Source organism: Gorilla gorilla, chromosome 9, assembly GCF_029281585.2.
Source record: "Gorilla gorilla gorilla isolate KB3781 chromosome 9, NHGRI_mGorGor1-v2.1_pri, whole genome shotgun sequence".
Classification (NCBI taxonomy): Eukaryota; Metazoa; Chordata; class Mammalia; order Primates; family Hominidae; genus Gorilla; species Gorilla gorilla.
In genome coordinates, this window is record NC_073233.2 from 143,961,809 (window position 1) to 143,987,800 (window position 25,992).

Below are 25,992 nucleotides of genomic sequence, written 5' to 3' on the forward strand. Positions count from 1 at the left end.
GGTCAGGGCCAGGGCCCAGGGTTAGGGATGTTTTAGGGTCAGGGACAGGGCCCAGGGTTAGTGTTGTTTTAAGTTCAGTGTCAGGGCCCAGGTTTAGGGTTGTTTTAGGGTCAGGGCCAGGGCACAGGGTTAGGGTTGTTTTAGGGTCAGGGCCAGGGCTCAGGGTTAGGGTTGTTTTAGGGTCATGTCCAAGGCCGTGGGTTAGGGTTGTTTTAGGTTCAGGGCCAGGGCCCAGGGTTAGGGTTGTTTTTGGGTCAGGGCCAGGGCTCACGGTTATGGTTGTTTTAGGGTCCGGGCCAGGGCCCAGGTTTAGGGTTGTTTTAGGGTCAGGGCCATGGTCCAGGGTTAGGGTTGTTTCAGTGTCAGGGCCAGGGCCCAGGGTTAGGGTTGTTGTAGGGTCAGGGCCAGGGCCCAGGGTTATGGATATTTTAGGGTCAGTGCCGAGGGTTAGGGTTGTTTTAGGGTCAGTGCCCAGGGTTAGGGTTGTTTTAGGGTCATGACCTGGGCCCAGGGTTAGGGTTGTTTTAGGGTCAGGGCCAGGGCCCAGGGTTAGGGTTGTTTTAGGGTAAGGGCCAGGGCCCAGGGTTAGGCTTGTTTTAGGGTCATGGTCAGGTCCCAGGGTTAGGGTTGTTTTAGGGTCAGGGCCAGGGCCCAGGGTTAGGGTTGTTTTAGGGTCAGGGCCAGGGCCCAGGGTTAGGCTTGTTTCAGGGTCAGGGCCAGGGCCCAGGGTTAGGCTTGTTTCAGGGTCACGGTCAGGTCCCAGGGTTAGGGTTGTTTTAGGGTCAGGGCCAGGGCCCAGGGCTACGGTTGTTTTAGGGTCAGGGCCAGGGCCCAGGGTTAGGCTTGTTTTAGGGTCAGTGCCGAGGGTTAGGGTTGTTTTAGGGTCAGTGCCCAGGGTTAGAGTTGTTTTAGGGTCATGACCTGGGCCCAGGGTTAGGCTTGTTTTAGGGTCAGGGCCAGGGCCCAGGGTTAGGGATCTTTTAGGTTCAGGGCCAGGGCCCAGGGTAAGGGTTGTTTTAGAGTCAGGGCCAGGGTCCAGGGTTGGGCTTGTTTTAGGGTCAGGGCCAGGGCCCAGTGTTAGGGTTGTTTTAGGGTCAGGACCTGGGCCCAGTGTTACGCTTGTTTTAGTGCCAGGGCCCAGGGTTAGGGTTGTTTTACGGTCAGGGCCAGGGTCCAGGGTTGGGCTTGTTTTAGGGTCAGGGTCAGGGCCCAGGTTTAGGGTTGTTTTAGGTCAGGGCCAAGGTCCAGGATTAGGGTTGTTTTAGGGTCAGGGCCAGGGCCCAGGGTTAGGGTTGTTTTAGGGTCAGGGCCAGGGCCCAGGGTTAGGCTTGTTTTTGGTTCAGGGCCAGGGCCCAGGGTTAGGCTTGTTTTAGGGTCAGGGCCAGGTCCCAGGGTTAGGGTTGTTTTAGGGTCAGGGTCAGGGCCCAGGGTTATGGTTGTTTTAGGGTCAGGGCCAAGGCCCAGGTTTAGGGTTGTTTTAGGTTCAGGGCCAGGTTCGAGGGTTAGGCTTGTTTTAGGCTCAGGGCCAGGGCCCAGGGTTAGGCTTGTTTTAGGGTCAGGGCCAGGGCCCAGGGTTAGGGATGTTTTAGGGTCAGGGACAGGGCCCAGGGTTAGTGTTGTTTTAAGTTCAGTGTCAGGGCCCAGGTTTAGGGTTGTTTTAGGGTCAGGGCCAGGGCACAGGGTTAGGGTTGTTTTAGGGTCAGGGCCAGGGCTCAGGGTTAGGGTTGTTTTAGGGTCATGTCCAAGGCCGTGGGTTAGGGTTGTTTTAGGTTCAGGGCCAGGGCCCAGGGTTAGGGTTGTTTTTGGGTCAGGGCCAGGGCTCACGGTTATGGTTGTTTTAGGGTCCGGGCCAGGGCCCAGGTTTAGGGTTGTTTTAGGGTCAGGGCCATGGTCCAGGGTTAGGGTTGTTTCAGTGTCAGGGCCAGGGCCCAGGGTTAGGGTTGTTGTAGGGTCAGGGCCAGGGCCCAGGGTTGTGGATATTTTAGGGTCAGTGCCGAGGGTTAGGGTTGTTTTAGGGTCAGTGCCCAGGGTTAGGGTTGTTTTAGGGTCATGACCTGGGCCCAGGGTTAGGGTTGTTTTAGGGTCAGGGCCAGGGCCCAGGGTTAGGGTTGTTTTAGGGTCAGGGCCAGGGCCCAGGGTTAGGCTTGTTTTAGGGTCATGGTCAGGTCCCAGGGTTAGGGTTGTTTTAGGGTCAGGGCCAGGGCCCAGGGTTAGGGTTGTTTTAGGGTCAGGGCCAGGGCCCAGGGTTAGGCTTGTTTCAGGGTCAGGGCCAGGGCCCAGGGTTAGGCTTGTTTCAGGGTCACGGTCAGGTCCCAGGGTTAGGGTTGTTTTAGGGTCAGGGCCAGGGCCCAGGGCTACGGTTGTTTTAGGGTCAGGGCCAGGGCCCAGGGTTAGGCTTGTTTTAGGGTCAGTGCCGAGGGTTAGGGTTGTTTTAGGGTCAGTGCCCAGGGTTAGAGTTGTTTTAGGGTCATGACCTGGGCCCAGGGTTAGGCTTGTTTTAGGGTCAGGGCCAGGGCCCTGGGTTAGGCTTGTTTTAGGGTCAGGGCCAGGGCCCAGGGTTAGGCTTGTTTTAGGGTCACGGTCAGGTCCCAGGGTTAGGGTTGTTTTAGGGTCAGGGCCAGGGCCCAGGGTTATGGTTGTTTTAGGGTCAGGGCCAGGGCCCAGGGGTATTCTTGTTTTAGGGTCAGTTCCAGTGCCCAGGGTTAGGGTTGTTTTTGGTCAGGGCCAGGGCCCAGTGTTAGGGTTGTTTTAGGTCAGGGCCAGGTCACAGGGTTAGGGTTGTTTTAGGGTGAGGGCCAGGGCCCAGGGTTAGGGTTGTTTTAGGGTCAGGGCCAGGGCCCAAGGTTAGGCTTGTTTAAGGGTCAGGGCCAGGGCCCAGGGTTAGGCTTGTTTTAGGGTCAAGGCCAGGGCCCTTGGATAGGCTTGTTTTATGATCAGGGACAGGGCCCAGGGTTAGGGTTGTTTTAGGGTCAGGGCCAGGGCCCAGGATTAGGGTTGTTTTAGGGTCAGGGCCAGGGCCCAGGGTTAGGGATGTTTTAGGGTCAAGGACAGGGCCCAGGGTTAGGGTCCTTTCAAGGTCAGGGTCAGGGCACAGGTTTAGGGTTGTTTTAGGGTCAGGGCCAGGGCACAGGGTTAGGGTTGTTTTAGGGTAAGGGCCAGGGTCCAGGGTCAGGGTTGTTTTAGGTCAGGGCCAGGGCCCAGCATTAGGGTTGTTTTAGGTCAGGTCCAGGTTTAGGGTTGTTTTTGAGTCAGGGCCAGGGCCCGGGGTTAGGGTTGTTTTAGGCTCATGACCTGGGCCCAGGATTAGGCTTGTTTTAGGGTCAGGGCCAGGGCCCAGGGTTAGGCTTGTTTTAGGGTCAGGGCCAGGGCCCAGGGTTAGGGTTGTTTTAGGGTCAGGGCCAGGGCCCAGGGTTAGGCTTGTTTTAGGGTCATGGTCAGGTCCCAGGGTTAGGGTTGTTTTAGGGTCAGGGCCAGGGCCCAGGGTTAGGGTTGTTTTAGGGTCAGGGCCAGGGCCCAGGGGTATTCTTGTTTTAGGGTCAGTTCCAGGGCCCAGGGTTAGGGTTGTTTTAGGGTCAGCGCCAGGGCCCAGCGTTAGGCTTGTTTTAGGGTCAGGGACATCGCCCAGGTATAGGCTTGTTTCAGTGCCAGGGCCCTGGGTTAGGTTTGTTTTAGGGTCAGGGCCAGGTCCCAGGTTTAGGCTTGTTTTTGGTCAGGGCCAGGGCCCAGTGTTAGGGTTGTTTTAAGTCAGGGCCAGGTCAAAGGGTTAGGGTTGTTTTAGGGTGAGGGCCAGGGCCCAGGTTTAGGGTTGTTTTAGGGTCAGGGCCAGGGCCCAAGGTTAGGCTTGTTTAAGGGTCAGGGCCAGGGCCCAGGGTTAGGCTTGTTTTAGGGTCAAGGCCTGGGCCCTTGGTTAGGCTTGTTTTATGATCAGGGACAGGGCCCAGGGTTAGGGTTGTTTTAGGGTCAGGGCCAGGGCCCAGGGTTAGGGATGTTTTAGTGTCAAGGACAGGGCCCAGGGTTAGGGTTCTTTTAAGGTCAGGGTCAGGGCCCAGGTTTAGGGTTGTTTTAGTGTCAGGGCCAGGGCACAGGGTTAGGGTTGTTTTAGGGTCAGGGCCAGGGCTCAGGGTTAGGGTTGTTTTAGGGTCATGTCCAAGAGCCAGGGTTAGGGTTGTTTTAGGGTCAGGGCCAGGGCCCAGGTTTAGGGTTGTTTTAGGGTCAGGGCCAGGGTCCAGGGTTAGGGTTGTTTCAGTGTCAGGGCCAGGGCCCAGGGTTAGGGTTGTTTTAGGGTCAGGGCCAGGGCCCATTGTTATGGTTATTTTCGGGTCAGTGCCCAGGGTTAGGGTTGTTTTAGGGTCAGTGCCCAGGGTTAGGGTTGTTTTAGGGTCATGACCTGGGCCCAGGGCTAGGCTTGTTTTAGGGTCAGGGCCAGGGCCCAGGGTTAGGGTTGTTTTAGGGTCAGGGCCAGGGCCCAGGGTTAGGCTTGTTTTAGGGTCACGGTCAGGTCCCAGGGTTAGGGTTGTTTTAGAGTCAGGGCCAGGGCCCAGGGTTACGGTTGTTTTAGGGTCAGGGCCAGGGCCCTGGGATATTCTTGTTTTAGGGTCAGTTCCTGGGCCCAGGGTTAGGCTTGTTTTAGAGTCAGGGCCAGGGCCCAGGGTTAGGGTTGTTTTAGTGCCAGGGCCCAGGTTTAGGGTTGTTTTAGGGTCAGGGCCATGGTCCTAGGTCAGGGTTGTTTTAGGTCAGGGCCAGGGCCCAGCATTAGGGTTGTTTTAGGTCAGGTCCAGGGTCCAGGTTTAGGGTTGTTTTTGAGTCAGGGCCAGGGCCGGGGGTTAGGGTTGTTTTAGGGTCAGGGCCAAGGCCCAGGGTTAGGGTTGTTTTAGGGTCAGGGCGAGGTCCCAGGGTTAGGCTTGGTTCAGTGCCAGGGCCCAGGGTTAGGGTTGTTTTAGGGTCAGGGCCAGGGCCCAGGGTTAGGGTTGTTTTAGGTTCAGGGCCAGGGCCCAGGGTTAGGGATGTTTAGAGTCAAGGACAGGGCCCAGGGTTAGGGTTCTTTTAAGGTCAGGGTCAGGGCCCAGGTTTAGGTTTGTTTTAGGGTCAGGGCCAGGGCCCAGGGTTAGGGTTGTTTTAGGGTCAGGGCCAGGGCCCAGGGGTATTCTTGTTTTAGGGTCAGTTCCAGGGCCCAGGGTTAGGCTTGTTTTAGAGTCAGGGCCAGGGCCCAGGGTTAGGGTTGTTTTAGTGCCAGGGCCCAGGTTTAGGGTTGTTTTAGGGTCAGGGCCAGGGTCCTAGGTCAGGGTTGTTTTAGGTCAGGGCCAGGGCCCAGCATTAGGGTTGTTTTAGGTCAGGTCCAGGGTCCAGGTTTAGGGTTGTTTTTGAGTCAGGGCCAGGGCCATGGGTTAGGGTTGTTTTAGGGTCAGGGCCAGGGCCCAGGGTTAGGGTTGTTTTAGGGTCAGGGCGAGGTCCCAGGGTTAGGCTTGGTTCAGTGCCAGGGCCCAGGGTTAGGGTTGTTTTAGGGTCAGGGCCAGGGCCCAGGGTTAGGGTTGTTTTAGGTTCAGGGCCAGGGCCCAGGGTTAGGGATGTTTTAGAGTCAAGGACAGGGCCCAGGGTTAGGGTTCTTTTAAGGTCAGGGTCAGGGCCCAGGTTTAGGTTTGTTTTAGGGTCAGGGCCAGGGCCAAGGGTTAGGGTTGTTTTAGGGTCAGGGCCAGGGCCCAGGGGTATTCTTGTTTTAGGGTCAGTTCCAGGGCCCAGGGTTAGGGTTGTTTTAGGGTCAGCGCCAGTGCCCAGCGTTAGGCTTGTTTTAGGGTCAGGGCAGGGGCCCAGGGTTAGGGTTGTTTTAGGGTCAGGGCCAGGGCCCAGGGTTAGGCTTGTTTCAGGGTCAGGGCCAGGGCCCAGGGTTAGGCTTGTTTCAGGGTCAGTGCCAGTGCCTAGGGTTAGGCTTGTTTTAGTGTCAGGGACAGGGCCCAGGGATAGGCTTGTTTTAGGGTCAGGGCCAGGGCCCAGGTTTAGGGTTGATTTAGGGTCAGGGCCAGGGCCCAGGGTTAGGGTTGTTTCAGGGTCAGGGCCAGGGCCCATGGTTAGGGTTGTTTCAGGGTCAAGGCCAGAGCCCAGGGTTAGGGTTGTTTTAGGGTGAGGACCTGGGCCCAGGGTTAGGCTTGTTTCAGTGCCAGGGCCCTGGGTTAGGTTTGTTTTAGGGTCAGGGCCAGGTCCCAGGGTTAGGCTTGTTTTTGGTCAGGGCCAGGGCCCAGTGTTAGGGTTGTTTTAGGTCAGGGCGAGGTCTCAGGGTTAGGGTTGTTTTAGGGTGAGGGCCATGGCCCATGGTTAGGGTTGTTTTAGGGTCAGGGTCAGGGCCCAAGGGTAGGCTTGTTTAAGGGTCAGGGTCAGGGCCCAGTGTTAGGCTTGTTTTAGGGTCAAGGCCAGGGCCCTTGGTTAGGCTTGTTTTATGATCAGGGACAGGGCCCAGGGTTAGGGTTTTTTTAGGGTCAGGGCCAGGGCCCAGGGTTAGGGTTGTTTTAGGGTCAGGGCCAGGGCCCAGGGTTAGGGATGTTTTAGGGTCAAGGACAGGGCCCAGGGTTAGGGTTCTTTTAAGGTCAGGGTCAGGGCCCAGTTTTAGGGTTGTTTTAGGGTCATGACCTGGGCCCAGAGTTAGGCTTGTTTTAGGATCAGGGCCTGGGCCCAGGGTTAGGGTTGTTTTAGGGTCAGGGCCAGGGCCCAGGGTTAGGCTTGTTTTAGGGTCACGGTCAGGTCCCAGGGTTAGGGTTGTTTTAGGGTCAGGGCCAGGGCCCAGGGTTAGGGTTGTTTTAGGGTCAGGGCCAGGGCCCAGGGTTAGGCTTGTTTTAGGGTCAGGGACATCGCCCAGGGATAGGCTTGTTTCAGTGCCAGGGCCCTGGGTTAGGTTTGTTTTAGGGTCAGGGCCAGGTCCCAGGTTTAGGCTTGTTTTTGGTCAGGGCCAGGGCCCAGTGTTAGGGTTGTTTTAGGTCAGGGCCAGGTCAAAGGGATAGGGTTGTTTTAGGGTGAGGGCCAGGGCCCAGGTTTAGTGTTGTTTTAGGGTCAGGGCCAGGGCCCAAGGTTAGGCTTGTTTAAGGGTCAGGGCCAGGGCCCAGGGTTAGGCTTGTTTTAGGGTCAAGGCCTGGGCCCTTAGTTAGGCTTGTTTTATGATCAGGGACAGGGCCCAGGGTTAGGGTTGTTTTAGGGTCAGGGCCAGGGCCCAGGGTTAGGGTTGTTTTAGGGTCAGGGCCAGGGCCCAGGGTTAGGGATTTTTTAGTGTCAAGGACAGGGCCCAGGGTTAGGGTTCTTTTAAGGTCAGGGTCAGGGCCCAGGTTTAGGGTTGTTTTAGGGTCAGTGCCAGGGCACAGGGTTAGGGTTGTTTTAGGGTCAGGGCCAGGGCTCAGGGTTGGGGTTGTTTTAGGGTCATGTCCAAGATCCAGGGTTAGGGTTGTTTTAGGGTCAGGGCCAGGGCCCAGGTTTAGGGTTGTTTTAGGGTCAGGGCCAGGGTCCAGGGTTAGGGTTGTTTCAGGGTCAGGGCCAGGGCCCAGGGTTAGGGTTGTTTTAGGGTCAGGGCCAGGGCCCATTGTTATGGTTATTTTCTGGTCAGTGCCCAGGGTTAGGGTTGTTTTAGGGTCAGTGCCCAGGGTTAGGGTTGTTTTAGGGTCATGACCTGGGCCCAGGGCTAGGCTTGTTTTAGGGTCAGGGCCAGGGCCCAGGGTTAGGGTTGTTTTAGGGTCAGGGCCAGGGCCCAGGGTTAGGCTTGTTTTAGGGTCACGGTCAGGTCCCAGGGTTAGGGTTGTTTTAGAGTCAGGGCCAGGGCCCAGGGTTACGGTTGTTTTAGGGTCAGGCCAGGGCCCTGGGATATTCTTGTTTTAGGGTCAGTTGCAGGGCCCAGGGTTAGGCTTGTTTTAGAGTCAGGGCCAGGGCCCAGGGTTAGGGTTGTTTTAGTGCCAGGGCCCAGGTTTAGGGTTGTTTTAGGGTCAGGGCCAGGGTCCTAGGTCAGGGTTGTTTTAGGTCAGGGCCAGGGCCCAGCATTAGGGTTGTTTTAGGTCAGGTCCAGGGTCCAGGTTTAGGGTTGTTTTTGAGTCAGGGCCAGGGCCGGGGGTTAGGGTTGTTTTAGGGTCAGGGCCAGGGCCCAGGGTTAGGGTTGTTTTAGGGTCAGGGCCAGGGCCCAGGGTTAGGGTTGTTTTAGGTTCAGGGCCAGGGCCCAGGGTTAGGGATGTTTTAGAGTCAAGGACAGGGCCCAGGGTTAGGGTTCTTTTAAGGTCAGGGTCAGGGCCCAGGTTTAGGTTTGTTTTAGTGTCAGGGCCAGAGCCCAGATTTAGGGTTGTTTTAGGGTCAGGGCCAGGTCCCAGTGTTAGAGTTGTTTTAGGGTGAGGACCTGGGCCCACGGTTAGGCTTGTTTTAGTGGCAGGGCCCTGGGTTACGTTTGTTCTAGGGTCAGGGCCAGGTCCCAGGGTTAGGCTTGTTTTTGGTCAGGGCCAGGGCCCAGTGTTAGGATTGTTTTAGGTCAGGGCCAGGTCACATGCTTAGGGTTGTTTTAGGGTCAGGGCCAGGGCCCAGTGTTAGGGTTGTTTTAGGGTCAGGGCCAGGGTCCAGGGTTGGGCTAGTTTTAGGGTCAGGGCCAGGGCCCAGGGTTAGGGTTGTTTTAGGGTCAGTGCCCAGGGTTAGAGTTGTTTTAGGGTCATGACCTGGGCCCAGGGTTAGGCTTGTTTTAGGGTCAGGGCCAGGGCCCTGGGTTAGGCTTGTTTTAGGGTCAGGGCCAGGGCCCAGGGTTAGGCTTGTTTTAGGGTCACGGTCAGGTCCCAGGGTTAGGGTTGTTTTAGGGTCAGGGCCAGGGCCCAGGGTTAGGGTTGTTTTAGGGTCAGGGCCAGGGCCCAGGGGTATTCTTGTTTTAGCGTCAGTTCCAGTGCCCAGGGTTAGGGTTGTTTTTGGTCAGGGCCAGGGCCCAGTGTTAGGGTTGTTTTAGGTCAGGGCCAGGTCACAGGGTTAGGGTTGTTTTAGGGTGAGGGCCAGGGCCCAGGGTTAGGGTTGTTTTAGGGTCAGGGCCAGGGCCCAAGGTTAGGCTTGTTTAAGGGTCAGGGCCAGGGCCCAGGGTTAGGCTTGTTTTAGGGTCAAGGCCAGGGCCCTTGGTTAGGCTTGTTTTATGATCAGGGACAGGGCCCAGGGTTAGGGTGGTTTTAGGGTCAGGGCCAGGGCCCAGGGTTAGGGTTGTTTTAGGGTCAGGGCCAGGGCCCAGGGTTAGGGATGTTTTAGGGTCAAGGACAGGGCCCAGGGTTAGGGTCCTTTCAAGGTCAGGGTCAGAGCACAGGTTTAGGGTTGTTTTAGGGTCAGGGCCAGGGCACAGGGTTAGGGTTGTTTTAGGGTCAGGGCCAGGGTCCAGGGTCAGGGTTGTTTTAGGTCAGGGCCAGGGCCCAGCATTAGGGTTGTTTTAGGTCAGGTCCAGGTTTAGGGTTGTTTTTGAGTCAGGGCCAGGGCCCGGGGTTAGGGTTGTTTTAGGCTCATGACCTGGGCCCAGGATTAGGCTTGTTTTAGGGTCAGGGCCAGGGCCCAGGGTTAGGGTTGTTTTAGGGTCAGGGCCAGGGCCCAGGGTTAGGCTTGTTTTAGGGTCATGGTCAGGTCCCAGGGTTAGGGTTGTTTTAGGGTCAGGGCCAGGGCCCAGGGTTAGGGTTGTTTTAGGGTCAGGGCCAGGGCCCAGGGGTATTCTTGTTTTAGGGTCAGTTCAAGGGCCCAGGGTTAGGGTTGTTTTAGGGTCAGCGCCAGGGCCCAGCGTTAGGCTTGTTTTAGGGTCAGGGACATCGCCCAGGGATAGGCTTGTTTCAGTGCCAGGGCCCTGGGTTAGGTTTGTTTTAGGGTCAGGGCCAGGTCCCAGGTTTAGGCTTGTTTTTGGTCAGGGCCAGGGCCCAGTGTTAGGGTTGTTTTAGGTCAGGGCCAGGTCAAAGGGTTAGGGTTGTTTTAGGGTGAGGGCCAGGGCCCAGGTTTAGGGTTGTTTTAGGGTCAGGGCCAGGGCCCAAGGTTAGGCTTGTTTAAGGGTCAGGGCCAGGGCCCAGGGTTAGGCTTGTTTTAGGGTCAAGGCCTGGGCCCTTGGTTAGGCTTGTTTTATGATCAGGGACAGGGCCCAGGGTTAGGGTTGTTTTAGGGTCAGGGCCAGGGCCCAGGGTTAGGGTTGTTTTAGGGTCAGGGCCAGGGCCCAGGGTTAGGGATGTTTTAGTGTCAAGGACAGGGCCCAGGGTTAGGGTTCTTTTAAGGTCAGGGTCAGGGCCCAGGTTTAGGGTTGTTTTAGTGTCAGGGCCAGGGCACAGGGTTAGGGTTGTTTTAGGGTCAGGGCCAGGGCTCAGGGTTAGGGTTGTTTTAGGGTCATGTCCAAGAGCCAGGGTTAGGGTTGTTTTAGGGTCAGGGCCAGGGCCCAGGTTTAGGGTTGTTTTAGGGTCAGGGCCAGGGTCCAGGGTTAGGGTTGTTTCAGTGTCAGGGCCAGGGCCCAGGGTTAGGGTTGTTTTAGGGTCAGGGCCAGGGCCCATTGTTATGGTTATTTTCGGGTCAGTGCCCAGGGTTAGGGTTGTTTTAGGGTCAGTGCCCAGGGTTAGGGTTGTTTTAGGGTCATGACCTGGGCCCAGGGCTAGGCTTGTTTTAGGGTCAGGGCCAGGGCCCAGGGTTAGGGTTGTTTTAGGGTCAGGGCCAGGGCCCAGGGTTAGGCTTGTTTTAGGGTCACGGTCAGGTCCCAGGGTTAGGGTTGTTTTAGAGTCAGGGCCAGGGCCCAGGGTTACGGTTGTTTTAGGGTCAGGGCCAGGGCCCTGGGATATTCTTGTTTTAGGGTCAGTTCCAGGGCCCAGGGTTAGGCTTGTTTTAGAGTCAGGGCCAGGGCCCAGGGTTAGGGTTGTTTTAGTGCCAGGGCCCAGGTTTAGGGTTGTTTTAGGGTCAGGGCCAGGGTCCTAGGTCAGGGTTGTTTTAGGTCAGGGCCAGGGCCCAGCATTAGGGTTGTTTTAGGTCAGGTCCAGGGTCCAGGTTTAGGGTTGTCTTTGAGTCAGGGCCAGGGCCGGGGGTTAGGGTTGTTTTAGGTTCAGGGCCAGGGCCCAGGGTTAGGGTTGTTTTAGGGTCAGGGCGAGGTCCCAGGTTTAGGCTTGGTTCAGTGCCAGGGCCCAGGGTTAGGGTTGTTTTAGGGTCAGGGCCAGGGCCCAGGGTTAGGGTTGTTTTAGGTTCAGGGCCAGGGCCCAGGGTTAGGGATGTTTTAGAGTCAAGGACAGGGCCCAGGGTTAGGGTTCTTTTAAGGTCAGGGTCAGGGCCCAGGTTTAGGTTTGTTTTAGGGTCATGGCCAGGGCCCAGGATTAGGGTTGTTTTAGGGTCAGGGCCAGGGCCCAGGGGTATTCTTGTTTTAGGGTCAGTTCCAGGGTCCAGGGTTAGGCTTGTTTTAGAGTCAGGGCCAGGGCCCAGGGTTAGGGTTGTTTTAGTGCCAGGGCCCAGGTTTAGGGTTGTTTTAGGGTCAGGGCCAGGGTCCTAGGTCAGGGTTGCTTTAGGTCAGGGCCAGGGCCCAGCATTAGGGTTGTTTTAGGTCAGGTCCAGGGTCCAGGTTTAGGGTTGTTTTTGAGTCAGGGCCAGGGCCCAGGGTTAGGGTTGTTTTAGGGTCAGCGCCAGGGCCCAGCGTTAGGCTTGTTTTAGGGTCAGGGCAAGGGCCCAGGGTTAGGGTTGTTTTAGGGTCAGGGCCAGGGCCCAGGGTTAGGCTTGTTTCAGGGTCAGGGCCAGGGCCCAGGGTTAGGCTTGTTTCAGGGTCAGTGCCAGTGCCTAGGGTTAGGCTTGTTTTAGGGTCAGGGCCAGGGGCCAGGGTTAGGGTTGTTTTTGGGTCAGGGCCAGGGCCCAGGGTTACGGTTGTTTTAGGGTCAGGGCCAGGGCCCAGGGTTAGGCTTGTTTTAGTGTCAGGGACAGGGCCCAGGGATAGGCTTGTTTTAGGGTCAGGGCCAGGGCCCAGGTTTAGGGTTGATTTAGGGTCAGGGCCAGGGCCCAGGGTTAGGGTTGTTTCAGGGTCAGGGCCAGGGCCCATGGTTAGGGTTGTTTCAGGGTCAAGGCCAGAGTCCAGGGTTAGGGTTGTTTTAGCGTGAGGACCTGGGCCCAGGGTTAGGCTTGTTTCAGTGCCAAGGCCCTGGGTTAGGTTTGTTTTAGGGTCAGGGCCAGGTCCCAGGGTTAGGCTTGTTTTTGGTCAGGGCCAGGGCCCAGTGTTAGGGTTGTTTTAGGTCAGGGCGAGGTCTCAGGGTTAGGGTTGTTTTAGGGTGAGGGCCATGGCCCAGGGTTAGGCTTGTTTTAGGGTCAGGGCCAGGGCCCAAGGGTAGGCTTGTTTAAGGGTCAGGGTCAGGGCCCAGTGTTAGGCTTGTTTTAGGGTCAAGGCCAGGGCCCTTAGTTAGGCTTGTTTTATGATCAGGGACAGGGCCCAGGGTTAGGGTTTTTTTAGGGTCAGGGCCAGGGCCCAGGGTTAGGGTTGTTTTAGGGTCAGGGCCAGGGCCCAGGGTTAGGGATGTTTTAGGGTCAAGGACAGGGCCCAGGGTTAGGGTTCTTTTAAGGTCAGGGTCAGGGCCCAGGTTTAGGGTTGTTTTAGGGTCATGACCTGGGCCCAGAGTTAGGCTTGTTTTAGGATCAGGGCCTGGGCCCAGGGTTAGGGTTGTTTTAGGGTCAGGGCCAGGGCCCAGGGTTAGGCTTGTTTTAGGGTCACGGTCAGGTCCCAGGGTTAGGGTTGTTTTAGGGTCAGGGCCAGGGTCCAGGGTTAGGGTTGTTTTAGGGTCAGGGACATCGCCCAGGGATAGGCTTGTTTCAGTGCCAGGGCCCTGGGTTAGGTTTGTTTTAGGGTCAGGGCCAGGTCCCAGGTTTAGGCTTGTTTTTGGTCAGGGCCAGGGCCCAGTGTTAGGGTTGTTTTAGGTCAGGGCCAGGTCAAAGGGTTAGGGTTGTTTTAGGGTGAGGGCCAGGGCCCAGGTTTAGGGTTGTTTTAGGGTCAGGGCCAGGGCCCAAGGTTAGGCTTGTTTAAGGGTCAGGGCCAGGGCCCAGGGTTAGGCTTGTTTTAGGGTCAAGGCCTGGGCCCTTGGTTAGGCTTGTTTTATGATCAGGGACAGGGCCCAGGGTTAGGGTTGTTTTAGGGTCAGGGCCAGGGCCCAGGGTTAGGGTTGTTTTAGGGTCAGGGCCAGGGCCCAGGGTTAGGGATTTTTTAGTGTCAAGGACAGGGCCCAGGGTTAGGGTTCTTTTAAGGTCAGGGTCAGGGCCCAGGTTTAGGGTTGTTTTAGGGTCATGGCCAGGGCCCAGGATTAGGGTTGTTTTAGGGTCAGGGCCAGGGCCCAGGGGTATTCTTGTTTTAGGGTCAGTTCCAGGGTCCAGGGTTAGGCTTGTTTTAGAGTCAGGGCCAGGGCCCAGGGTTAGGGTTGTTTTAGTGCCAGGGCCCAGGTTTAGGGTTGTTTTAGGGTCAGGGCCAGGGTCCTAGGTCAGGGTTGTTTTAGGTCAGGGCCAGGGCCCAGCATTAGGGTTGTTTTAGGTCAGGTCCAGGGTCCAGGTTTAGGGTTGTTTTTGAGTCAGGGCCAGGGCCCAGGGTTAGGGTTGTTTTAGGGTCAGCGCCAGGGCCCAGCGTTAGGCTTGTTTTAGGGTCAGGGCAAGGGCCCAGGGTTAGGGTTGTTTTAGGGTCAGGGCCAGGGCCCAGGGTTAGGCTTGTTTCAGGGTCAGGGCCAGGGCCCAGGGTTAGGCTTGTTTCAGGGTCAGTGCCAGTGCCTAGGGTTAGGCTTGTTTTAGGGTCAGGGCCAGGGGCCAGGGTTAGGGTTGTTTTTGGGTCAGGGCCAGGGCCCAGGGTTACGGTTGTTTTAGGGTCAGGGCCAGGGCCCAGGGTTAGGCTTGTTTTAGTGTCAGGGACAGGGCCCAGGGATAGGCTTGTTTTAGGGTCAGGGCCAGGGCCCAGGTTTAGGGTTGATTTAGGGTCAGGGCCAGGGCCCAGGGTTAGGGTTGTTTCAGGGTCAGGGCCAGGGCCCATGGTTAGGGTTGTTTCAGGGTCAAGGCCAGAGTCCAGGGTTAGGGTTGTTTTAGCGTGAGGACCTGGGCCCAGGGTTAGGCTTGTTTCAGTGCCAAGGCCCTGGGTTAGGTTTGTTTTAGGGTCAGGGCCAGGTCCCAGGGTTAGGCTTGTTTTTGGTCAGGGCCAGGGCCCAGTGTTAGGGTTGTTTTAGGTCAGGGCGAGGTCTCAGGGTTAGGGTTGTTTTAGGGTGAGGGCCATGGCCCAGGGTTAGGCTTGTTTTAGGGTCAGGGCCAGGGCCCAAGGGTAGGCTTGTTTAAGGGTCAGGGTCAGGGCCCAGTGTTAGGCTTGTTTTAGGGTCAAGGCCAGGGCCCTTAGTTAGGCTTGTTTTATGATCAGGGACAGGGCCCAGGGTTAGGGTTTTTTTAGGGTCAGGGCCAGGGCCCAGGGTTAGGGTTGTTTTAGGGTCAGGGCCAGGGCCCAGGGTTAGGGATGTTTTAGGGTCAAGGACAGGGCCCAGGGTTAGGGTTCTTTTAAGGTCAGGGTCAGGGCCCAGGTTTAGGGTTGTTTTAGGGTCATGACCTGGGCCCAGAGTTAGGCTTGTTTTAGGATCAGGGCCTGGGCCCAGGGTTAGGGTTGTTTTAGGGTCAGGGCCAGGGCCCAGGGTTAGGCTTGTTTTAGGGTCACGGTCAGGTCCCAGGGTTAGGGTTGTTTTAGGGTCAGGGCCAGGGTCCAGGGTTAGGGTTGTTTTAGGGTCAGGGACATCGCCCAGGGATAGGCTTGTTTCAGTGCCAGGGCCCTGGGTTAGGTTTGTTTTAGGGTCAGGGCCAGGTCCCAGGTTTAGGCTTGTTTTTGGTCAGGGCCAGGGCCCAGTGTTAGGGTTGTTTTAGGTCAGGGCCAGGTCAAAGGGTTAGGGTTGTTTTAGGGTGAGGGCCAGGGCCCAGGTTTAGGGTTGTTTTAGGGTCAGGGCCAGGGCCCAAGGTTAGGCTTGTTTAAGGGTCAGGGCCACGGCCCAGGGTTAGGCTTGTTTTAGGGTCAAGGCCTGGGCCCTTGGTTAGGCTTGTTTTATGATCAGGGACAGGGCCCAGGGTTAGGGTTGTTTTAGGGTCAGGGCCAGGGCCCAGGGTTAGGGTTGTTTTAGGGTCAGGGCCAGGGCCCAGGGTTAGGGATTTTTTAGTGTCAAGGACAGGGCCCAGGGTTAGGGTTCTTTTAAGGTCAGGGTCAGGGCCCAGGTTTAGGGTTGTTTTAGGGTCAGGGCCAGGGCACAGGGTTAGGGTTGTTTTAGGGTCAGGGCCAGGGCTCAGGGTTAGGGTTGTTTTAGGGTCATGTCCAAGAGCCAGGGTTAGGGTTGTTTTAGGGTCAGGGCCAGGGCCCAGGTTTAGGGTTGTTTTAGGGTCAGGGCCAGGGTCCAGGGTTAGGGTTGTTTCAGTGTCAGGGCCAGGGCCCAGGGTTAGGGTTGTTTTAGGGTCAGGGCCAGGGCCCATTGTTATGGTTATTTTAGGGTCAGTGCCCAGGGTTAGGGTTGTTTTAGGGTCAGTGCCCAGGGTTAGGGTTGTTTTAGGGTCATGACCTGGGCCCAGGGCTAGGCTTGTTTTAGGGTCAGGGCCAGGGCCCAGGGTTAGGGTTGTTTTAGGGTCAGGGCCAGGGCCCAGGGTTAGGCTTGTTTTAGGGTCACGGTCAGGTCCCAGGGTTAGGGTTGTTTTAGAGTCAGGGCCAGGGCCCAGGGTTACGGTTGTTTTAGGGTCAGGGCCAGGGCCCTGGGATATTCTTGTTTTAGGGTCAGTTCCAGGGCCCAGGGTTAGGCTTGTTTTAGAGTCAGGGCCAGGGCCCAGGGTTAGGGTTGTTTTAGTGCCAGGGCCCAGGTTTAGGGTTGTTTTAGGGTCAGGGCCAGGGTCCTAGGTCAGGGTTGTTTTAGGTCAGGGCCAGGGCCCAGCATTAGGGTTGTTTTAGGTCAGGTCCAGGGTCCAGGTTTAGGGTTGTTTTTGAGTCAGGGCCAGGGCCGGGGGTTAGGGTTGTTTTAGGGTCAGGGCCAGGGCCCAGGGTTAGGCTTGTTTTAGGGTCACGGTCAGGTCCCAGGGTTAGGGTTGTTTTAGAGTCAGGGCCAGGGCCCAGGGTTAGGGTTGTTTTAGGGTCAGGGCCAGGGCCCTGGGATATTCTTGTTTTAGGGTCAGTTCCAGGTCCCAGGGTTAGGCTTGTTTTAGAGTCAGGGCCAGGGCCCAGGGTTAGGGTTGTTTTAGTGCCAGGGCCCAGGTTTAGGGTTGTTTTAGGGTCAGGGCCAGGGTCCTAGGTCAGGGTTGTTTTAGGTCAGGGCCAGGGCCCAGCATTAGGGTTGTTTTAGGTCAGGTCCAGGGTCCAGGTTTAGGGTTGTTTTTGAGTCAGGGCCAGGGCCGGGGGTTAGGGTTGTTTTAGGGTCAGGGCCAGGGCCCAGGGTTAGGGTTGTTTTAGGGTCAGGGCGAGGTCCCAGGGTTAGGCTTGGTTCAGTGCCAGGGCCCAGGGTTAGGGTTGTTTTAGGGTCAGGGCCAGGGCCCAGGGTTAGGGTTGTTTTAGGTTCAGGGCCAGGGCCCAGGGTTAGGGATGTTTTAGAGTCAAGGACAGGGCCCAGGGTTAGGGTTCTTTTAAGGTCAGGGTCAGGGCCCAGGTTTAGGTTTGTTTTAGTGTCAGGGCCAGGGCCCAGATTTAGGGTTGTTTTAGGGTCAGGGCCAGGTCCCAGTGTTAGAGTTGTTTTAGGGTGAGGACCTGGGCCCACGGTTAGGCTTGTTTTAGTGGCAGGGCCCTGGGTTACGTTTGTTCTAGGGTCAGGGCCAGGTCCCAGGGTTAGGCTTGTTTTTGGTCTGGGCCAGGGCCCAGTGTTAGGATTGTTTTAGGTCAGGGCCAGGTCACATGCTTAGGGTTGTTTTAGGGTCAGGGCCATGGCCCAGGGTTAGGGTTGTTTTAGGGTCAGGGCCAGGGCCCAGGGTTAGGGATCTTTTAGGGTCAGGGCCAGGGCCCAGTGTTAGGGTTGTTTCAGGGTCAGGGCCAGGGTCCAGGGTTGGGCTAGTTTTAGGGTCAGGGCCAGGGCCCAGGGTTAGGGTTGTTTTAGGGTCAGGGCCAGGGCCCAGGGTTAGGGTTGTTTTTGGGTCAGGGCCAGGGCCCACGGTTATGGTTGTTTTAGGGTCAGGGCCAGGGCCCAGGTTTAGGGTTGTTTTAGGGTCAGGGCCATGGTCCAGGGTTAGGGTTGTTTCAGTGTCAGGGCCAGGGCCCAGGGTTAGGGTTGTTGTGGGGTCAGGGCCAGGGCCCAGGGTTATGGTTATTTTAGGGTCAGTGCCGAGGGTTAGGGTTGTTTTAGGGTCAGTGCCCAGTGTTAGGGTTGTTTTAGGGCCATGACCCGGGCCCAGGGTTAGGCTTGTTTTAGGGTCAGGGCCAGGGCCCAGGGTTAGGGTTGTTTTAGGGTCAGGGCCAGGGCCCAGGGTTAGGCTTGTTTTAGCGTCACGGTCAGGTCCCAGGGTTAGGGTTGTTTTAGGGTCAGGGCCAGGGCCCAGGGTTAGGGTTGTTTTAGGGTCAGGGCCAGGGCCCAGGGGTATTCTTGTTTTAGGGTCAGTTCCAGGGCCCAGGGTTAGGGTTGTTTTAGGGTCAGCGCCAGGGCCCAGCGTTAGGCTTGTTTCAGGGTCAGGGCAAGGGCCCAGGGTTAGGGTTGTTTTAGGGTCAGGGCCAGGGCCCAGGGTTAGGCTTGTTTCAGGGTCAGGGCCAGGGCCCAGGGTTAGGCTTGTTTCAGGGTCAGTGCCAGTGCCTAGGGTTAGGCTTGTTTTAGGGTCAGGGCCAGGGGCCAGGGTTAGGGTTGTTTTAGGGTCAGGGCCAGGGCCAAGGGCTACGGTTGTTTTAGGGTCAGGGCCAGGGCCCAGGGTTAGGCTTGTTTTAGGGTCAGGGACAGGGCCCAGGGATAGGCTTGTTTTAGGGTCAGGGCCAGGGCCCAGGTTTAGGGTTGATTTAGGGTCATGGCCAGGCCTCAGGTTTAGGGTTGTTTCAGGGTCAGGGCCAGGGCCCATTGTTAGGGTTGTTTTAGGGTCAAGGCCAGAGCCCAGGGTTAGGGTTGTTTTAGGGTGAGGACCTGGTCCCAGGGTTAGGCTTGTTTCAGTGCCAGGGCCCTGGGTTAGGTTTGTTTTAGGGTCAGGGCCAGGTCCCAGGGTTAGGCTTCTTTTTGGTCAGGGCCAGGGCCCAGTGTTAGGGTTGTTTTAGGTCAGGGCCAGGGCCCAGGGTTAGGCTTGTTTTAGGGTCAAGGCCAGGGCCCTTGGTTAGGCTTTTTTTATGATCCGTGACAGGGCCCTGGGTTAGGGTTGCTTTAGGGTCAGGGCCAGGGCCCAGGGTTAGGGTTGTTTTAGGGTCAGGGCCACGGCCCAGGGTTAGGGATGTTTTAGGGTCAAGGACAGGGCCCAGGGTTAGGGTTCTTTTAAGGTCAGGGTCAGGGCCCAGGTTTTGGGTTGTTTTAGGGTCAGGGCCAGGGCACAGGGTTAGGGTTGTTTTAGGGTCAGGGCCAGGGCTCAGGGTTAGGGTTGTTTTAGGGTCATGTCCAAGGGCCAGGATTAGGGTTGTTTTAGGGTCAGGGCCAGGGCCCAGGGTTATGGTTATTTTAGGGTCAGTGCCCAGGGTTAGGGTTGTTTTAGGGTCAGTGCCCAGGGTTAGGGTTGTTTTAGGGTCATGACCTGGGCCCAGGGTGAGGCTTGTTTTAGGGTCAGGGCCAGGGCCCAGGGTTAGGGTTGTATTAGGGTCAGGGCCAGGGCCCAGGGTTAGGCTTGTTTTAGGGTCACGGTCAGGTCCCAGGGTTAGGGTTGTTTTAGGGTCAGGACCAGGGCCCAGGGTTAGGGTTGTTTTAGGGTCAGGGCCAGGGCCCAGGGATATTCTTGTTTTAGGGTCAGTTCCAGGGCCCAGGGTTAGGCTTGTTTTAGAGTCAGGGCCAGGGCCCAGGGTTAGGGTTGTTTTAGTGCCAGGGCCCAGGGTTAGGGTTTTTTTAGGGTCAGGGCCAGGGTCCGGGGTCAGGGTTGTTTTAGGTCCGGGCCAGGGCCCAGCATTAGGGTTGTTTTAGGTCAGGTCCAGGTTTAGGGTTGTTTTTGAGTCAGGGCCAGGGCCCGGGGTTAGGGTTGTTTTAGGGTCAGGGCCAGGGCCCAGGGTTAGGGTTGTTTTAGGGTTAGGGCCAGGGCCCAGGGTTAGGGTTGTTTTAGGGTCAGGGCCAGGGCCCAGGGTTAGGGATCTTTCAGGGTCAGGGCCAGGGCCCAGGGTTAGGGTTGCTTTAGGTTCCGGGCCAGGGTCCAGGGTTTGGCTTGTTTTAGGGTCAGGGCCAGGGCCCAGTGTGAGGGTTGTTTTAGGGTCAGGGCCAGGGCCCAGGGTTAGGGTTGTTTTAGGGTCAGGGCCAGGGCCCAGGGTTAGGCTTGTTTTAGGGTCAGGGCCAGGGCCCAGGGTTAGGGTTGTTTTAGGGTCAGGGCCAGGTCCCAGTGTTAGAGTTGTTTTAGGGTGAGGACCTGGGCCCACGGTTAGGCTTGTTTTAGTGCCAGGGCCCTGGGTTAGGTTTGTTCTAGGGTCAGGGCCAGGTCCCAGGGTTAGGCTTGTTTTTGGTCAGGGCCATGGCCCAGTGTTAGGATTGTTTTAGGTCAGGGCCAGGGCCCAGGGATAGGGTTGTTTTCGGGTGAGGGCCAGGGCCCAGGGTTAGGGTTGTTTTAGGGTCAGGGCCAGGGCCCAGGGTTAGGCTTGTTTTAGGGTGAGGGCCAGATCCCAGTGTTAGGCTTGTTTTAGGGTCAGCGACAGGGCCCAGGGATAGGCTTGTTTTAGGGTCAGGTCCAGGGCCCAGGTTTAGGGTTGATTTAGGGTCAGTGCCAGGGCCCAGGGTTAGGGTTGTTTCAGGGTCAGGGCCAGGGCCCATGGTTAGGGTTGTTTTAGGGTCAAGGCCAGAGCCCAGGGTTAGGGTTGTTTTAGGGTGAGGACCTGGGCCCAGGGTTAGGCTTGTTTCAGTGCCAGGGCCCTGGGTTAGGTTTGTTTTAGGGTCAGGGCCAGGTCCCAGGGTTAGGCTTGTTTTTGGTCAGGGACAGGGCCCAGTGTTATGGTTGTTTTAGGTCAGGGCCAGGTCACAGGGTTAGGGTTGTTTTAGGGTGAGGGCCAGGGCCCAGGGTTAGGGTTGTTTTAGGGTCAGGGCCAGGGCCCAAGGTTAGGCTTGTTTAAGGGTCAGGGCCAGGGCCCAGGGTTAGGCTTGTTTTAGGGTCAAGGCCAGGGCCCTTGGTTAGGCGTGTTTTATGATCAGGGACAGGGCCCAGGGTTAGGGTTGTTTTAGGTTCAGGGCCAGGGCCCAGGGTGCAGCTTATTTTAGGGTCAGGGCCAGGGCCCAGGGTTAGGGTTGTTTAAGGGTAAGCGTCAGGGCCCAGGGTCATGCTTGTTTTAGGATCAGGGACAGGGCCCAGGGTTAGGGTTGTTTTAGGTTCAGGGCCAGGGCCCAGGGTTAGGGTTGTTTTAGGGTCAGGGTCAGGGCCCAGTGTTAGGCTTGTTTTACGGTCAGGGCCAGGGCCCAGGTTTAGGGTTGTTTTAGGGTCAGGGCCAGGGCCCAGGTTTAGGGTTGTTTTAGGGTCAGGGCCAGGGCCCAGGGTTAGGGTTGTTTTAGGGTCAGGGCCAGGGCCCAGTGTTTGGGTTGTTTTAGGGTCAGGGCCAGGGCCCAGGGTTAGGGTTGTTTTAGGGTCAGGGCCAAGGCCCAGGTTTAGGGTTGTTTTAGGGAAAGGACCAGGGCCCAGGCTTAGGATTGTTTTAGGTTCAGGGCCAGGGCCCAGGTTTAGGCTTGTGTCAGGGTCAGGTCCGGGGCCCAGTGTTAGGGTTGTTTTAGGTTCAGGGCCGGGGCCCAGTTTTGGGGTTTTAGGCTCAGGGCCAGGGCCCAGTGTTAGGTTATTAGTGTCAGGGCCCAGTTTTAGGGTTTTAGGGTCAGGGCCCAGGGTTGGGGTTTTAGGGTCAGGGCCCAGGTTTAGGGTGATTTCCAGGAAGTGACCTCACAGTGACTCAAGCTACCACTTACTGTTGATTGTGACGAAATGCCAGCTGATGCACATGCCTTGGGAGCTAATTCGTTGCTGCCCTTGACTACTATGAAGACTGGTGTGGGAAGGGTCGCTTTGGATGCACTTGAGCAGGGGTCCCCAACCCCTGAGCCATGGAGCCATAAGGAGCCACACAGCAGGTGACTGGTGTCGAGTGAGGGAGTGAGGGAAGCTTCGTCTGTATTTACAGCCACTCCCCTTTGCTCACATTGCCGCCTGAGCTCCACCTTCTCAGATGAGCAGCAGCATTAGATTCTCATAGGAGAACGCACCCTGTTGTGAACCGTGCATGTGAGGGATCTAGGTTGCGCTGTTCTTATGAGAATCTAATACCTATTGATCTGTCACTTACTCCCATCACGCTCAGGTGGGACCATCCAGTTTCAGGAAAACAAGCTTAACACGCCCACTGATTCTACATTATGGTGAGTTCTATAATTATTTTATTATATATTCCAGTGTAATAATGGAAATGAAGTGCCTAATCAACGTAAATGTGCTTAAATCTTTTGGCCCAGCTCCTACCTCCCGGCAGCCTTGCCAGGCCCAGAACTCTCTCCAGTCAGCCTCTACAGACCAAGCTCATGACTCACAATGGCCTATTTAGGCCCATACCCTACCTCACGGCAGTCTCCGCAGATGAGCCTATTGCCTCACAACAGCCTCCACAGGCACAGCTCCATCGTTACAATGGCCTCTTTAGACCCAGCTCCTGCCTCCCAGCCTTCTCTCCAGGCCCTGAACTTTCTCCGTAAGTTGAGGTAGCTGGGACTGTAGGTATACATGATGATACTTGGCTAATTTTTAAATTGTTTTGCAGACATGGGGTCTCACTTTGTTGGCCAGGCTGCTGTCAAACCAATGGCCTCAAGTGACCCTTCCACCCCTGCCTCCCATCCTCGAGGTATGTGCCACCACAAGGAGCACTTGTTCAATTTTCTAAAGAAAAAATTTCTAAAGTAAGGCTGTGGGATGATGGCAGGAAGATAAAAGAAAAACAGAAGAATAAGTTAAAATGACTTATTCACACATATTCTTTTGACAGCAAGAAGAACTGTTAGTATATACATTCCTTACAAACAAACAAACGGCAGATAAACAATGTTGTATAGGAACTTCAACACACACTGTACAATATTCCCACTTTGCTGACATAAGTTATGGAAATTTCGTGGTTTCCTTGAGTGTCGCTACCAGTATTTTGCTTCTCTGATGATTTTTATCAACTTCCTCATCTGTTAACTTCTCTCCAAAGTATGTCATGTCACGACATACTGCCGCTGCACGAACACAGTCAGTGTCTTCCTATTAAACATGTAGAATGCTTTCCTAATTTCTGTTTTTACTCTCTGTCTTTGTGTTCTGCATTTTCCTTACTTTTATTGTCAGAAACTCCAGAAAGTCAATCGTACTAATTTATCACGATTTGCTTTATTAATTTATACTTTGCTTATATGGAATTTTGCCCAGCAGACCTCATTACAATTTCTAACCTGTTTTATTTTGTTTTTTTTTTTTTTTCTGAGACAGGGTCTCCCTCTGTTGTCCGAGGCTGGAGGGTAGTAGTGCTATCGCAGCTGACTGCAGCCTCAACCTTCCAGGCTGAAGCGATCCTCCCATCTCAACCTCCCACGTGGCTGAGACTACAGGTGCTTGCCACTACGCCCAACTGATATTTGGTATTTTCGTATACGTGGATTCCAGAGGGGTGACAGTGAAACGTGAGTAAGGATGGATTTTGGTATATGCAGAGATGGGGGGCTGTAACTAATTCTGTATACTGAGGGACGGCAACTGTATATGTTTTTACAATTACGCTGTAGGATACATACTGTTGCATAGCCTTGAAAATAATAATTTTTAATGGAGTGGAAGAAGAATAATAATATTGCTAAAAGTAGCAGCTGGCCAGGTGTGGTGGCTCACACTGGTAATCGCAACACTTTGGGAGGCTGAGGCAGGAGGATGGCTTGAGGCCAAGAGTTTGCGATAGGCCTTGGAAACAAAGGGGGAGTCACCATCCCTACAGAAAAATACATGAATTAGCCTAGTGTGGTGGCACGTTCCTGTAGTCCCAGCTACTTGGGAGGCTGAGGTGGGAGGATCACTCAAGCCCAGGGAGGCTGAGACTGCAGTGAGTCATGATCAGGCCTCTGCACTCCAGCCTGGGTGACAGAGTGAGACCCTGTCTCAAAACAACAAAAAAGTAGCAGCTAACATCAACTGACCTTTTATAGCAGGTGCCTATTGATACCATAGTTTAATTTCTTAGAACTGTTTCTTATTTCACTTACCAACTCTGTCTTCAGTTACTCCCAGATTTTTACTGTGTGTGTACAGATGACCTTTTGTTTAGATTGAATTGTCTCCCCAGAAGTAAGATTACTGTGAGTCATGGTGAATGGACATTCTCATTACCCTTGATGTAAATTGACAGGGTTTTGGGTGCCTCCCAGCTATAATCTTAGCACTTTGGGAGGCTAAGAGAGGAGGATTGCTTGAGGCCAAGAGTTGGAGGAGGCAGTATGGCAGTATGGTGAGACCCTGTCTCCATTATTTTAAAAAATTGACAAGCTTTACCCAGGAAGGCTTATACACAATTTAAACACCCCTCATAGTATAAGAAAGTGCCCATTTCACTGCACCTTTGCCAGCACAGGGTATTATAATTTAGTAAGTCATTTTTTGTTTGATTATTTTAAATAGATAAAAGACCTCATATTACTTTACTTGTCACATTTCAACATCTTTCCTTAGCTTATTAGCTCTACCTCTTTTCTGTCTGTAAATGGTTGTTGTTGTTTTGTTCTTTGAGACAGGGTCTTGCTCTGTCACCAGGCTAGACTGTAGTGGCATAATCATGCCTCGCTGCAGCCTTGACCTCCCAGGCTCAAACTTCAGCATTCCGAGTAGCTGGGACTACAAGTGTGCACCACCACTCCCAGCTAACTTTTTTCTCCTTTTGGATAGAGACAGGTTCTCACTGTGTTGTCCAGACTGGTCTCTAGCTCCTGGCCTTAAGCAATCCTCCTGCATTAGCTTCTCAAATTGCTGGAATTTCAGGCATGAGCCACGATGCCTGGCCTGGGCTAGTCCTGGATTCTCTAGAGTTCTCTTTACTTTGTGCTAGCCAATCTCTCATTATGCTGTTCACCTGTTATAATGAATAATTCTCCGTATTAAATTTTACCACTTTAAACTTTTGAGTGGTTTATGCTTCCTGATTGGACTCTGACTAATACGTTAGGAAGGGTCCCAGGAGATAAACCCACACAGATGGGATTTGGGCATAGGTTTGGTTTCCCAGGGGGCAGTGCTGAGCTCTTTGCCAGTGGGAAATGGGATGCTGGTGATTTCCAGGAAGTGACCTCACAGTGACTCAAGCTACCACTTACTGTTGATTGTGACGAAATGCCAGCTGAGGCACATGCCTTGGGAGCTAAGTGGTTGCTGCCCTTGACCACTATGAAGACTGGTGTGGGAAGGGTCGCTTTGGATGCACTTGAGCAGGGGTCCCCAACCCCTGAGCCATGGAGCCATAGGGAGCCACACAGCAGGAGGTGAGTGGTGTCGAGTGAGGGAGTGAGGGAAGCTTCGTCTGTATTTACAGCCACTCCCCTTTGCTCACATTCCCGCTTGAGCTCCACCTTCTCAGATGAGCAGCAGCATTAGATTCTCATAGGAGAACGCACCCTGTTGTGAACCATGCATGTGAGGGATCTAGGTTGCGCTGTGCTTATGAGTATCTAATACCTATTGATCTGTCACTTTCTCCCATCACGCTCAGGTGGGACCATCCAGTTTCAGGAAAACAAGCTTAACACGCCCACTGATTCTACATTATGGTGAGTTGTATAATCATTTTATTATATATTGGATATATAATACGTATATATATTTATATATATGTAATAATGGAAATAAAGTGCCTAATAGATGTAAATGTGCTTAAATCTTTTTAAGCAGATTCTTCAGGCCCAGCATCTGCCTCACTGTGGACCCCCCCAAGCCAAGCTCCCAACCTTTCAGCAGCTTCTACACACCCAGCTCCCGCCTGCCAGTGGCCTCTTCAGGCCCATGGGGCTCATTCCTCACAACATCCTTTCCAGTCCCAGTTTTTCCCTTCCGGCGGCCTCTCCGGGCTGAGAACCTCCTCAAGTCGGCCTCTCCAGACTCACTTGCACCCTCCAGGCGTCCTCTCCGGGCCAAGCTCCTCTTCCTGGCTGCGTCTCCAGGCCTGACTCCTGCCTCTCAACAACCTCTTTGGACTCAGTGCCTACCCATCTCCTGGCGTCCTTGGTCGGCCCACAGCTTCCTCAAGCCAAGCTCCCCAGGCCCAGGTCAGGCCTCACGGTGCCCCCTCCACGATGAGCTCCTGCCCTCCAATGGCACCTGCAGGACCCAAATGGTCTCCGGTCGGTGGGCTCCTCCACGCCAAGCTTGGGCCTCCCGGTGACCTCTGCAGGCCCAAGTTGTCCTGAAGTCGGCATCTCCCAGCCATGCCTCCCAGCAAGTAAGCAAGCTCTTTTGGCTCAACTCCTGCCCAGCTCCCAACCGCCTTTGTAGGTCCCGAACTTTCTCCAGCCAAGTTCTTTGGGCCTCATTCCTGCCGCCCGGTGGCCTGTACGGGCCCAGCAATGGTTGGAGAACGGCCTCTGCAGGTCCCGCTCTTGCCTCCCAGGGGCCTCTCCAGGCCCAGCTCTTGCCCCCACGGCGGCCACCTGGGGCCAAGTCCCTGCCTGCCTCCCAGCAGCCCGCATGCGGCCCAGCTGCTCCCTCACGGTGGCCTGTTGATGCCCATGCCTCTGGTACCCTGCCCAGAGGCATGAGCCCCTGCCACACACTGGCTCCTCCCACGCTGAGAGAGGACAGCGTGAGCCCTTGCCTCACACCGGCCCCTCCCATCCTGAGAGAGGTCAGCGTGAGCCCCTTGACTCACACTGGCTCCTCCCACGCTGAGAGAGGTCAGCGTGAGCCCTTGCCTCACACCGGCCCCTCCCATGCTGAGAGAGGTCG

The 25,992-nt window shown here is 55.6% G+C and overlaps 1 long non-coding RNA gene across 1 annotated transcript; it reads left to right on the forward strand.

Annotated features, from left to right (window-relative positions):
* The first annotated feature begins 22,493 nt into the window (after window positions 1-22,493).
* LOC134756496 (uncharacterized) lies at window positions 22,494-25,695 on the forward strand. Its single transcript, XR_010129235.1, has 3 exons — window positions 22,494-22,697; window positions 24,764-24,821; window positions 24,943-25,695. It is a non-coding gene; the product is annotated as an uncharacterized lncRNA (long non-coding RNA).
* The last annotated feature ends 297 nt before the right edge of the window (window positions 25,696-25,992 follow it).